The sequence below is a fragment of the Cervus canadensis genome, chromosome 6 (assembly GCF_019320065.1).
Source record: "Cervus canadensis isolate Bull #8, Minnesota chromosome 6, ASM1932006v1, whole genome shotgun sequence".
Classification (NCBI taxonomy): Eukaryota; Metazoa; Chordata; class Mammalia; order Artiodactyla; family Cervidae; genus Cervus; species Cervus canadensis.
The window spans coordinates 44122651-44136856 of NC_057391.1; the positions used below are offsets into that span (position 1 = coordinate 44122651).

Below are 14206 nucleotides of genomic sequence, written 5' to 3' on the forward strand. Positions count from 1 at the left end.
CCTGTGGACAGAGGAGCCTGGTGGGCTGCTGTCCATAGGGTCGCAGAGAGTCAGACATGACTGAAGCGACTTAGCATGCATGCATGCATTGGAGAAGGAAATGGCAACGCACTCCAATATTCTTGTCTGGAGAATTCCAGCGACAGAGGAGCCTGGTGGGCTGCTGTCTGTGGGGTCACAGAGTTGGACACGACTGAAGCGACTTAGCAGCAGCAGCAGCAGGAAAGATGGACTGTCTCTAAATCTAGTTGTCCTAAGGCTGTCCATAATTTTTACTCAAATTCAGGCATAAGTACAGCCTGAATATATGGCCTGGGAATATATGGCCAGGCATATTTATTTTTCCAAGCTCTGTCTCTGGGATGTAGTGAAGGTCTGCCATTACAATTCTTCTGATGACATGGACAAATGTGCTCTAAGTCATGAAGTGATAACCCCACAAATAAGTTAAGGCACTACAACTGCCTGGAACAAATCAAAACACTATTTAAGAAAAAAATGAATTCATAAATCAGCTTAATCTTTATAACAGTCCCTTTTTGAAAAGGGCCACATCCTTGAGGTCAGGGGTTGTGTCATACTCCTTTATATGTTCCCCCCCTCCGATATTTAGCAGGATACTGGGTAGAATAGTCAAGATGTACTGTTACTCATGAGTATTTGTGATCATTTACTATATTTCACTTTTAAAAATACTTTTCCCCCTGTTTTTTATCTTATTTTGTATCTTATTTTACTGACCCTAGACTGCATGTGGTTATGTTGTTTGCTTCTTAACAAAAAAGTGGGATCAACAGCTCTAGGGGTCAGCAAGGTCAAATATTCAACAGGAAACAGCGCATAAAGTGGAAGAAGTTTGAAGTAGAAGTGTTAATCAAGGTAATATGGCCAAGGACTTCCCTGATGGTCCAGTGGTTAAGAATCCTTCTTCCAATGCAGGGGACACAGGTTTGATCCCTGGTCAGGCAACTAAGATCCTATGTGCTACAACTAAGACCCGATGCAACCAAATAAATTAAAAAAAAACAAAAAAAAAGGTAACACTGGCCACAAACTGAAACGCCCAGAGCTCTAAACAGCACATCGTTACCACGTGGCAGTCTCCTGAGTCTTGAGTAACATCTACAAGGAATCCCATGATCGCTTAATGGGCTGGGAGCAACCATCCTAGGTCTTAGGAATCCCATGATCAGTCCAGGAGCTTACACACCTGATATTCAACACCATGCAAGCTAACCAGACCCAAGCAGCTCAATGTCAGAATCCATGTCAGAAGAGATCATCAAAGGAAGAATGCAGCGGCAGCAGCCTGGATCATCATCTTTTGCATTTGTCAAACACATGTAAACAAGAGATTTCTCCACATTCTCATCGATCCTTTCCACTCCTACATAATTTGGAGGCAGGCAGGACAGTCGGATGGAGTCAAAAGGAACGCAGGGTTCACAAGGCTTTTGTACTTCTGTCTCCAGGATTTACTCTTGCCACAGGGCAGAGAGGATGCTCTGTTCCTGCCTCAGGCAAGTTTTTCCTATATGTGGGCTCTGAGGACATCAGCCCTTTCACCTGCATTCAGGAGCAGACCCTGCAGAGAACAAGAGTGCCCACTTCAGGCAAGTCCCAAGTACAAAGAGCACTTGCACACCAGACTTCCCTTTAAAGGAGGGGGTGGTCCTCTGTACATGCTCACCTCCTCTGGGACACACAGATTAAATGATACAAGCTCAACACCGTATTCGCGACTAAGATTAGTGTAGGAGAGAAAGACATCCTATGCTTTCTGACGTGATATACTGAGAAAGATTCAAAATATCAGTTACATAGCATTCCTGACAGAAACACATCCAATCATGAGGAACCTCCTAGTGAGGAATTATCATACAAATCCAAACTGCTAGGTAGTAACTGACATTTTTTTGAGTGTAAGTCAGTCATCAAACACACACAGGCACACACAAAGGCAGAGGGACTGTTCCTAATTAAAAGGATGACAGAGATGTGACAACTGAATAAAATCAGCATGATCCTGGACTGAATCCTAGGTCAGGGGAAGGGTGGCCATAAAGGATGTTATTGTCATAAGTAGCAAAATTGGGGTATGAACTGTATATTCAACAATAGTACATCAATGTTACATATCCTCATTATAAAGCAACTATATTCCATGAAAATTAATTCAAAAACAATTTTTTTAAAGAAAAAGATATGCAGATTGGATAAAATGTTATATATGTCCTGTTTTACTAACTGAACTATATAGTTACAAAGAGGAATGTCTTTGTTCTTAGGAAAAACATGCAGAAGCTATCTAGGGGTCAAGTGGCATGATGTGTGTAACTTCAAATGGTTCAAAAAAGATAATAGGCATCAATATGGAATGAAAAAGCAAATGAGGCAAAATATTCATAATTGATGAATTAAGGTTAGAGTATATAGGAGTTCTTTGTATTCTGGCAACTTTTCTGTAACTTTATTTCAAAATAAAGCCTTTTAAAACAACATAGATTCAAATCCAACTTGCAAAGCACTTCTACAGGAACACTGGTTGAATGAGGCAAGGTCCCCACCCCATAGGAAAAGCACCTGTCACCAGCTACCCACCCCCAGACCCAGGGGACTGTGCCCATCTTCCACCTCGAAGTCAATATCTGGTCAAGCTCAGCCATGGAGATTCATCTCCCAGGAATCTGAAATGGAGCCAGGAAGAGGTGAGAACACTGAGCGGAAGAGAGGGCAACTTCAGGTATGGGGTCTCCGCATCAAGCGGGCAGAGGAGCGGGTCTGGTTTTGATGAGGAGGACGTGGTGACACTGGACAGAACTGTCTCAGAGCACAAATGAGCACATTGGTGGTTATGCCTCAGGTACACAGCAATCCCTCAGTACAGCTTGGCTGCAATCAGCAATTACTGGACAGAAATGTCTCCGAGCACGGATGAACACATTGGTGGGTAAGTCTCCAGTACACAACAACCATTCAATAAAGGCTGGCTGCAATCAATCAGCAAGTGCACTGAACAACTCCACAACTCCACCCAACCCCCACTTCATTTTAGCCACCTCAACCGTGTCTGTTCCTTGGCACAGGAGCCTTGCCAAGAACAGACTATCAATACAACAAGATGAAGAGTCACCATGAACTCGTACCCACAAAGGTAGACTGCGGAGTGCGGCCACCCTCCCCTCCCCGGCTCCCATGCTGCTGCCCTGTTTCCACAAAAGAAGGGATGGCTCCTTCTCTTCTCATACCCACAGCCTGTTAACCAGGGACAAACTGGCCGCAGCAAAGGGTACAGCCTGTAACAGAGACCATGCAGCCTCCATCAGTCACAACACAATGTGACAAACAGCCAGAAGGAAAAGACTTGGGCCCTGACCAGGCAGGAAACCTGGATCCTTGTACCACTAACCTCAGTGAAAACCTGGTAAATTACCACCCTCATCTGACCTGCAGATAGACAGAATAATGGTACCCAAAGTTGTCTATTCCTCATCTCTATAACCAATGTGCATGCTACATTACATGGCAAAATGGACTTTGCAGATGGGTTCAATTTAAGGATCTTGAGGTAGGGAGACTTTCCTGGATTATCCAAGTGGAACCAATGGAGTCAAAAAGATCCATAAAAGCAGAGAGAACCGTTCCCAGCTATGGTCAGAGGAAGATCAAAATGTAGCAGGATTTGAAGATGGAAGGAAACAAGCCAAGGAAAGCAGGTGGCCTCTAGAATCTGAAAAGGCAAAGAGATGGAATTCTCCTCTAGAGCAGGGGTCCCCAACCTCCAGGATCTAAGGCCTGATGATCTGAGGTGGAGCTGATGTGATAATAATAATAGGAATAAAGTACACAACAAATGTAATGTGCTTGAATCATCCCAAAACTATCCCCACCCCCCACCTGGCCCATGGAAAAACTTTCACAAAACCAGTCCCTGGGGTCAAAAAGGCTGGGGAGAGCTGATCTAGAGCCCCCGGAGGAACAGAGAACTTGATTCTAGCCTCCTGAGAAACGTATCAGGCTTCTCAGCTGCAGAATTGTAAGATCAAATAGATTTACGGTGTTTTAGGTCACTAAGTCTGAGGTCATTTGTGACATCAGCACTAGAAAACTAACACAGACTTTATTCCCTCCTCTGGAAATGAAAGGGTTTTCATCCTTTCTGAGAAGTGGGCTTAGTAGAACCTACAACCCATCACTTATCCTCCCAGAAGCTCCTGGGGCACCCCTGGAGAAATATTGGCCCTTGACCATAAGTTCTCTGAAGGTAAGTAATTCACAAAACCAACAACCTCCATGTCAGATGGATTTTATTTAGTATCATCCACCCTTGTTTTGTGGGCTTCCCAGCTGTCTGGAATCAAGATTGCTGGGAGAAATATCAATAACCTCAGATATGCAGATGACACCGCCCTTATGGCAGAAAGTGAAGAAGAACTAAAGAGCCTCTTGATGAAAGTGAAAGAGGAGAGTGAAAAAGTTGGCTTAAAGCTCAACATTCAGAAAACTAACATCATGGTATCCGGTCCCATCACTTCATGGCAAATAGATGGGGAAACAGTGGCTAACTTTATTTTTCTGGGCTCCAAAATCACTGCAAATAGTGATTGCAGCCATGAAATTAAAAGATGCTTACTCCTTGGAAGGAAAGTTATGACCAACCTAGACAGCATATTAAAAAGCAGAGACATTACTTTGCCAACAAAGGTCCGTCTAGTCAAGGCCATGGTTTTTCCAATAGTCATGCAAGGATGTGAGAGTTGGACTATAAAGAAAGCTGAGCGCTGAAGAATTGATGCTTTTTAACTGTGGTGTTGGAGAAGACTCTTGAGAGTCCCTTGGACTGCAAAAAGATCCAACCAGTCCATCCTAAAGGAAATCAGTCCTGGGTGTTCATTGGAGGGACTGATGTTGAAGCTGAAACTCCAATACTTTGGCCACCTGATGCGAAGAACTGACTCATTTGAAAGACCCTGATGCTGGGAAAGATTGAGGGCAGGAGGAGAAGGGGACGACAGAGGATGAGATGGTTGGATGGCATCACTGACTCAATGGACATGGGTTTGGGTGGACTCCGGGAGTTGGTGATGGACAGGGAGGCCTGCCGTGCTGCAGTTCATGGGGTCACAAAGAATTGGACACGACTGAGCGACTGAACTGAACAGGTGGCTCAGTAGCAAAAAATCTGCCTGGCAATGCATGAGACTCAGAAGGCATGAGTTCGATCCCTGCGTCTGGAAGATTCCCTGGAGGAGGAAATGGCAACCCAGTCCAGTATTCTCACCTGGGAAATACCAGGAACAGAGGAGCCCCTGGCAGGCTGTATATAGTCCATAGGGTCACAAAGAGACAGACACAAGTGAGTATGGGCATGCATGCCCTTGTTTTGTATTTTGCCACTAGAACTCATTCTTTTTTTAGTAATAAAAATAAAATGTTTCCCAAGTTACTAAGTAATTGGCAAACCCCAGGGGCCCAGAACACCAGCATCCACATTGTATCCGCTCCATCGGTAAACATTCCCCAACAACCACGCCCACCCCAGAGGGCTTTAGCGCTGCCTCAGATCCAATAGTGAAATCACCATGGCCACCTTCCAGATTTCTGAGTCATCTTCACCACTGCAGGTCCGAGCAGCAGCAGCTGGATTTTGACCTCAAGGCACCAAAGCCCAAACCCAGCCCTGGAAATTCAGCTGCTGCACAAGGCCCCCCAACCCCCACCTCCCTTCTCTAACATCTTCCCTATGCAACTGCCCTGCTGTCTCCTGGGAGCTGTGCAGCTGGCTGAAGGACACGCTGCCAAGTGTAATCCATGGGTGTAGTGATGCGCTCCAGCTACATCACGGGAGCTACTTAAACTGATTGCCTCTGTTCTCAGGAGGGTGTTTGAGGGTATTTCTTATCACTGAAATATTTCCAATGAATGAAACATCTGGGGAAGACAGCTACTGTCCTAACTTTGATGCAGTCTCACTAAAAAGGCCTATGCCAATCCTCGTGGCTGTAGTGAAGATGGTAGTTTTTTTGAGCCGAGCCTATTTGTAGCTTCCACTTCTTTATTCTCCCAAGAGCTGGAGAGTGTGTGTGCCCCCTGCAAGTGCAGTTCCAAGGACAAGAGGTCAAAGTCCATCAAAACAGATCCAGGAAAAAGGAGCTGTCGTTCCTTCTGACAATCTTTGCTGCATCTACTCAAAACTGGGGTCACCAGGTGGGTTTCCCAGGGGATTTATTCAAATAGAAAGAGCATCACCTCTAAAGCAGAGAGCACCTAGATACCAGGGACTTGTACTGGAAATGGTTCTGGCCCAAAAGGGAGTCTGTTCTAAGCACCAGGGTGCAGGAATTGGCCAGACAGGGTGCCGGCTGCTTTACAAAAGGAAGAAGCCTGTTTTAGGGTGGGCAGGCCAACAAAGCTCAGCCACAGGGAATTTGATCACCTTTTTATCATCCTGTCATCACCCACTCCAGTTAAACCAAGATCTGCCACAGATGCCTGCCAAATGACAATGCAGGACCATGGCTCTGCCTTGGAGGAAAGTGCCCCTGAAACGTCACACAGTCATTCTGGGTGCCCGGGAGACCCTGGCCACAGACAGCCCAGCACGGCCACAACAATGTGCCCAAGAGTCTCCCTCTGAGCAGGAGCAGAGGTAGGGAACTGGAGAAGGGGGTGAGCCCACGACTGCCTGGGCAGAAGGGAGCCGCCTCCAGCCTGACCCACATCTTCTCTCTCCCACGTGCTGCAACACACGCTCCGGAGCATCCATCAACAGCACCACTGCGTGTAAACAGAACAGGAAGGATGCAGAGAAAAGGAGCCTGGGGAGAGGAACGGCAAGTCCAGAGATGAGGCCTCAAAGGCTGAAATATAGAACCAGAAAAGACATCCTGGCAACCCTTGCTACTCAGAGACTTTGTCTGAAGCCCTAGAAACTCCTAGACCTCGCATGGCAATACTTTTTTTTTTCAAGTCCTCTATATATTAAGCTTTCAAAATGACAAATTTTCAAGACTAACAGCATTCTGTGCTAGTGACATATCTTAGGTCACTGGGCACCTAAAAGTATCATTTTTTAAAGGTGAATTTTTAAAGGTGCATAACTTCTGACCTCAAGATTCTACAGAAATGCCACAGGGTCTACAAATAAATATTTTAAAAATGCTTACTGCAGTATTACCAAAATGTAGGGAGAGGGAGGGTAGGAAGCCCAGCCAGCAATGAAAGAATGAAAGCTCATACAACTTACATTTTCATGTAAAAAATAAGACACAACAATTAACAACAATAACAAAATAATAATAATATGTGGTCTTTCAATATAGGGTCAATTTTTTTTTAGCATGGAAAGTGTCCATAATAGTTTTTAAAATACATTACACAGATTATTATATCATATTAATTTAAAAGGAAAAAACATGTTTTCTCATGTTTTTAAAATAATGTCAGGAGTATAAAGGGTCCTACTACTACTTTGAAAATACGTTCCCTTCTCACAAAAAGCGAAGGGTGTCAACAGTATCCTTTATTGTTCTTAAAGCAGGTAAGAGCTCTGTCTGCAAGGAGGGAACAGTTGTAAAAAAAAAAAAAAAAAAAAAAACTGCCAAATCCCCAGTCAGTCATTCCTTTAATTAGACATCTTGCTTTTTTAGGTTTTTCTTTTTTTAATAAAGAGAAACATGCCCCTGAGGGTCCCAAATGAGAGAAAGCATTGGGATTGGCAGTTACCATTGGCCCACAACTGCAGACAAGGTCATACAACAGATCAGAACATCCCAGTTCGCTGGATAGGGGTACCTCTGGGTAGTCAGCCACAGGCTGCAGGCGAAATCCTTCCATGCCCCAAACCCCACGTGCCCTGTGTGCAATGTTGGCTCTAGGGTTGGCATGTTTTGAAATGACGGAGTTTGAGAGAATCCTGCATTGAGGCGGAGGCAGGAAGAGCTGCAAATCACAAAGTATCTGAATGCTGTTTATTGCTTCATTTGAAGGTCCGTATCTACCCTTCGGCATCCTAAAATTTATTACATTGTGATTTTTTAAGTATATCTGGTACAAAAAGGGAAGATAGTCCCAAATTTCTCAACCCTATAGCATGAAACAGAGGTCCAAGAGGCTGGACAGCTTGACTGGGATTACCGGATGGGAAGAATGTCATTACAGGGGGAGCTATTCTCTTTCTTTCTACAAAGTTTTTACTCTTCTTCTTTAATTACATGTTGTAAATTACCTTTGTAACTTTGTAAAGTAAAATTACATTTTAAAGAAATATAAGCAAAACCTGTTACAGGAAAGCGTATATTTACTCTTCCTTTTTTTTTTTTTTTTTAAGACCCTCATCCAGCCTCTCCCCTATTACTGAAAATAACTGAGGAACCCAGAGAGGAGTACTTAAGTCCACAAAAGGCAAGGACTTACTGTTGTGTTTACCTGTTAAGGCTTGCAATTACCAGAGATCCATCTGACTACTGTTACCAGCAGCCTGTTTGCTCAGGGGTTCATCAGCAGTGCTTATTAAGCCATTGCTCTTCGATACACTGGTTTTAGACAGGCCAATGAAACAGAGAAAATACATCATTGGGTTCATTTAACAAATATTTATTGAGCCTAAGGCTGAGTGCTGGGCCCTGGGATACAGGATAGTAAAGCATAATCCCCCTGTCCTCAAGGGCTCGTTTCTACAGACCAACAAATTGGCTTCAGACATGAGCAAAGAGCTCAACCAGAGGGAAAAGAGCCAAACATCGGGGGAAAGGGGCACTTCAGCTAGTCTCCGAAGAGCGAATGGCCAGGATGAATACACAGTGCTCCTAGAGCATCATAGCTAAAACCATTCTCTTGTCTCACCTCCTTCCTTTCACTGTTGAGGAAACAAGTCCAGAAAATAGAAGCCACTAGACATTGGTGCCAGTATGAGAAAGTAAAGTGCAGGTAAATATTCTCGGGCCCAAGGTTACCCACTCCAGAGCAGGGAGGTAAATCCAGCTCCCAGTTAAATCCTTAACTCTGGATGCAAAAGCCTAAAGAAGTGAGAAGGAGCTGCTTCTAAGATCCAATTTTATGCTTCATGGGTGGGTGGGCCCACCTTGCCACTCCAGTCGGGAAGTACAGGCATGAACTTGGTAACACAGAATTTGCAACACAAGCCTAATAATACAGTTCCTCCATTGCCTAAAACATGAGAATAGGAGTGCACACCTTGCCTCAAAAACCTAGTTATAGGGATTCAACTTAACTCTGCATTTGGTGAGTGATTCAGTGGCTCAGAACGTAAAGCATCTGCCTATAATTCGGGAGACCTGGGTTTGATCCCTGAGTCAGGAATATCCTCTAAAGAAGGAAATGGCAATCCACTCCAGTATTCTTACCTGGAAAATCCCATGGACGGAGGAGCCTGGTAGGCTAGAGTCCACGGGGTCGCAAAGAGTTGAACACAATGGAGCAACTTCACCTTCACTTTCACTTTTCAGTTTATACACAAACTCAGCATATATATGAAGCCAAAATCAAGGAACCTCATTCAAAACTTAAAACCCATAAACTCTAGAATTGTGTACCTGATACAGAATAGACAAAATAACCCTGAGCAGAATGAGGTTATTTGGAAATGGTCAGATACAGGAATCCCATACAGTGATCAGAAAATGGTCTTCAGAAACAATGCAATCAGGGCTTCCCTGGTGCTCTAATGGTTAACAATTGGCCTTGCAATGCAGTGGATGCAGGTTCACGCACTAGTCAGGGAACTAAGATCCCACATGCCTCAGAGGAACTAAGAGTCCATCCAGCCAAAAATAAAGAAATAAAAATGTTTTTAAAAATGCCTTCAACCTGACTTCTCACCTTCTGCCTCCAGCAGGAGCCATCGAGGACTAAGTTGTAGCCCTGAATCTTAGGGCCAAAGGCAGTCACATAAGCCCCCTAGAGACCTGTCACTGGGGAGGCTGGCAGAAGCTAGCAGGGGTGGGGTGAAAAGTCAGCCTCCCAAGTGCACTTGTCTCTTCCCTGTTCATTTTTGCAAAGCAATGACCAAGTTCCTTCTATAACTCAAGAGGCCAAAGTACTACAGAAGCAATATTTTATTTTATTTTATTTATTTTTTTTTTTCTCACACTTTCCTTTAATGTTAATTGAATTTCAGAGTTAGTAAAATATAACTAAAGAAGTCACAGCAATGGGACAAAGTGCTGCTTTGTTTTAAAACTGTACATTTGCTTTGTCTTTCAAGAACCTTTGGTTAACCTTGTACAGCGGGCTACTTTATTACATATGATTATATTCCCCATGTAAGACCTTAATTGATACACTCAGTGACGACATTCTTATAAATTAGAACCAATTACAAGTCCTCTCTCAAGCATCTCCTCTGTGCTTTGTAAATATGTACGTCTTTTTCAGAATCATAGTGAACCTTGCTCACAGTAAATTGCCTCTCCAGCATTGCTAAGAAGTTGTAATCCCGTTCATAGCGAATTCGGCAAGCTAAAAGAACCATTGAGTGGTTGCTACAGAGATGCTCCAATGTTTGAAGAAGATCTGCGAATGTTTCTTCTAAATATATGATATCAGCTCCAAGTATCAGGTCAAATTCTCCAGGTGAAAAACTCCCCAAATTTTGTCCCCAAGTCAGCTCCTTAACAACAGCTTTGGGCTGGATATGGGGTGGTAAATTGGCTTGAACGTTTGATTTAAGAAACTCTAATGCTACTTTTCGATCCGTGATAGTCACGTGAGCACCGCGTCCCAAACCACCGCTGCGACTCCCAGTTGCTTCCAGTCCTGCCGGATCTGGATCGTGTGGTTTGCAAAGGAGAAGGTGGCCAGAGGCTTGTGGAATCTCTGCAGTCCCATCTCCGCGGTCTCCACATAGGGCACCAGGGCCATCTCGCCCCCGCCCAGCTCTCTGCTCCCTCCAAGCTTCAGCCTGGGGTTAACGTTGTGATTATCCTGCTTTATGATACCAGCTGGGTATACACGGTCTACGCAGATCCATTTCGGCTCCGGAGACAGCCTCGCGTGGCGCGCGCGCCGCTTTCCCCGCCCCCCAGAAGCAATATTTTAAAGATGACACACAGGGAAGGGTCATACCCTCTATGGGTAAAATGAGGGTGAGATGGAAGAAAAATAGCACAAATAATCAGCAGTTCAGTCTTGCCACCAGTAGTAAAGTTCTCTTTCTAGCTATGATGCAGGTGATGAAAGAAAGAGGAGATAAAACCCTGCCCAAGATCCAGCAGACCAGGTTGGACCCTCATCTTACTTGCTACGTGATCCCAGGCAAGTGCCTTCACCCCGACCTCAATCTTGTCCTCTATGAAATGGTCACTACCTGCCTTGTGAGTCGTCAGGAGGGTTAAGGCACAAGGTCATGTGCCAAGTGCTTTGCCTTAAACCTCGTGTGTTGTAAGTATTCCATAAACAGCCACTAGAACCATTAACTACCCAAGAGGCAAATCAGTCTGGCTCCTTGTAAAAACTACACGACTTTTGAGAGGCCTGACTGCAGCTGGTAGCGTAGTGCTGAGCCGGCAACAACACACCCGCATTTCGGGAGAACAGCCCCAGGGCCAGTTCACCAGCTGGATTCAAGATGCCCTCTTTGGCAGCAGCGTCCTGAGCCTCCCCGATAGCCCCTTGAACCGTCTCTCTGCCTGCTTTTTCTGTGGTCAGTTCCCTGCTTCCAATATAGTCTCTTCTCAACAACCCACTTAAGTGCGTTAGCCTAGCTGAGGCAGCCTGCTCTTAAAAACAAGAAACAGCCTCAGAATTTTCAGAAATGCTGACTTCAAAACAGGCACACTCATCCTATGAGGCAAAGACCTCATAGGATTCCACCTCAATAATCTGAGAAGCTCAGAACTTAAAGGGAGGATTTCACTCACAACACCATCACACACAATAATGAGGTAGGAGCTCAGACACTGGTGAGGGTAACTTAACGGGCTCCCACACTCCCTGGTCGGGTTCATATCTCAAACCACTCAGCCTCACACTGTTAAGGAGGCGAACCCACCAGAAAAACTCCCGCCGGGTCTCTGGAGGTTTTGCAGGCACACACCCCAGGGAGTTCACCGAGAGTCACACTCAAGGACAAGTCTCGTGGGCATCAGGATGCTTAGACCTTTCTTCTCCAAGTGTGAGATACAAATCAGCAGCTTCAGGATCACCTGGACCTTGTGAGAAACACAGGCTCACAAGCCCCACCCAGACCTACCCCATCGGGGTCCCCCTTTTAACTAGATGCCCAGCTGACAGTGCTTGAGAGTATTTAGAACAAAGTATAGCCAGAATGGACTGTGACTGTTGACTTAGGTTTTCACCTAGTTTTTCCTTTCTTTGTGGAAGAAAGCCAACTTTAGCCACTGGCACATAGTAGATAATCAATATTCGTTGAATGGATGAACAGATGAATGGGTACCCTACCAAGTAACTCAAGAAACTTATCCTGTATTAAGTGCAAAGAAAGATGCAAGCATGGGCCTGAGAGAGAGAGCGAGAGAGAACATTTGGGGGCAGGGAGAAGGCGTCTTTAAATGAGGTTGTCAGTGCAGGCCTCTCTAACAGGAGTTCACATCAGGGGCGGCATGAAGCTACGGTGTGATGGATGAGCAGGAGCATGCTGGGAAGGGGATGTCAGCCCTACAGGTCAACACCTACACTTGCCACCATAAAGGGTCTCTGGCTGTAGGCCAGTAAGGATAGATATGGCTCATAAGTTTCTTGGTCCAATGGTTAAGAATCCACCTTGCAAGACAGGGGACATGCGTTCGGTCCCTGGTTGGGGAACTTAGATCCCACATGCCGTGGAACAACTAAGCCTGCACGCCGCACCTCCTAAATCCATGTGCTCCAGAGTCCTTGAGCCACAACTAGAAAGTCCATGCAGCACAATGAAAGATCCCCCATGACTCGATGAAGATCCTGTGTGCCACAACTAAGATCCAACATAGATAAATAAATAATTTTTTTTTTAATTTTTAAAAGAACCCTAGAACTAAGAAACTAAAGGGAAAAGAAAAAAATTATTTTAAAAAGACCCATAAGTTGGGCTCTGATGGGAGAAAAGAGCAGCTCTCAGGAGGCACATTCAGCAGGTCCCCAACTGTAAGACAGCTGGGGTCAGGAAGGCTGTGTCTGGAGTCACAGTCGCCATCTCCATGGCTCCTGGAGGTGAGTGTGCCAGAGCAGGGCTGAAGAGGGAAGCGGTCCATCAGCTAGACTCTGTTTCCCGGCCACAACCCCTCCAGCCCTCAGATTCCCAAGTAGAGACATGGAGATTACTCACTGTTTTCTCCCAGTCGATCCAGGAACTTGCAGCCGAGCATCCAAGGGTCCAGGAGCCCAGTCCAGATGTTACCCTGCAACAGCACGCTGGCCAAAAAGAGACAAACGACACGAGTCAGTGCAAGCAGCCTCGTTAGTGAGTAAGCAACCCTGTCTCAGCATGGAATGACCCTGACGGGGTTCAGATGATAAAAAGCAGAAAAGAAAATGCCCCCTCGGAGCCAGTGGTCTCAGAGCACTGTGTGGTGATACAAATGGCAAACTTCTCTGCCCTCAGCATCGAGAGAAGCACCGTCCCACCAACAGCAGCTCCAAAGCAGTCTCTCTGCAAATCCCCCAATATGGAGTCTAGACACAGGGCTGCAAAGTGCCCTTGGAGAGAATCAGGCCCAACCCCTCTCTTTCAGACAAGAAAAGCCAAGACTTAGAAAAGACAACAGGCCTTGTCTAAAATCAGCAGAGTATAAAGGCTAAGCCAGGAAGGGAATCGAGGAAGCAAGTCTATAAAAAAGCTTAAGTTTACCTGTAAATTACCTTCCTTCAAGAAACCTGGGTTCTAAATAAATGTTATTCTTATCTGTTCTGGCTCTTAACAGACAGACAAAGCAGCTGCAGTTCCAGATCTTAATTGTTTCCCGAGTTCTCCCTCCTTTATCCCCAAAGACTTTGAAGAGCCAAGCTGAAACTCCTGGTTTTCTTCAAAAACAAAAGAAAACAAGGGAGAGAAAGAAAAACCCCAGGACTGTTCATATTTGAGGACAAGACGAAAAATCTAAAAACTCTGGAGAAAAACCTGAAGACCTAAAAATCCCGAATTTATAAGATATAAACAGCACAGAACAAAAACAAAAGCTTCTCTTCCATACATCAGGTTTATAGACCCAAGAGACTAGAATGTTCCAGGGACATGCCTGGAGACCATAAG

At 45.1% G+C, this 14206-nt stretch overlaps 1 protein-coding gene and 1 pseudogene across 7 annotated transcripts in view; both read right to left on the reverse strand.

Annotated features, from left to right (window-relative positions):
• TLN2 (talin 2) overlaps positions 1-14206 on the reverse strand; it is a 492565-nt gene that overhangs the window by 374979 nt on the left and 103380 nt on the right. For all 7 annotated transcript variants that reach the window (XM_043471776.1, XM_043471778.1, XM_043471781.1 and 4 more), the window contains exon 2: positions 13283-13368. The gene's annotated coding sequence lies outside the window, so the exon portion shown is untranslated. The remainder of the gene's footprint in view (positions 1-13282; positions 13369-14206) is intronic.
• Positions 10094-11039, reverse strand: LOC122443529 (annotated as a pseudogene).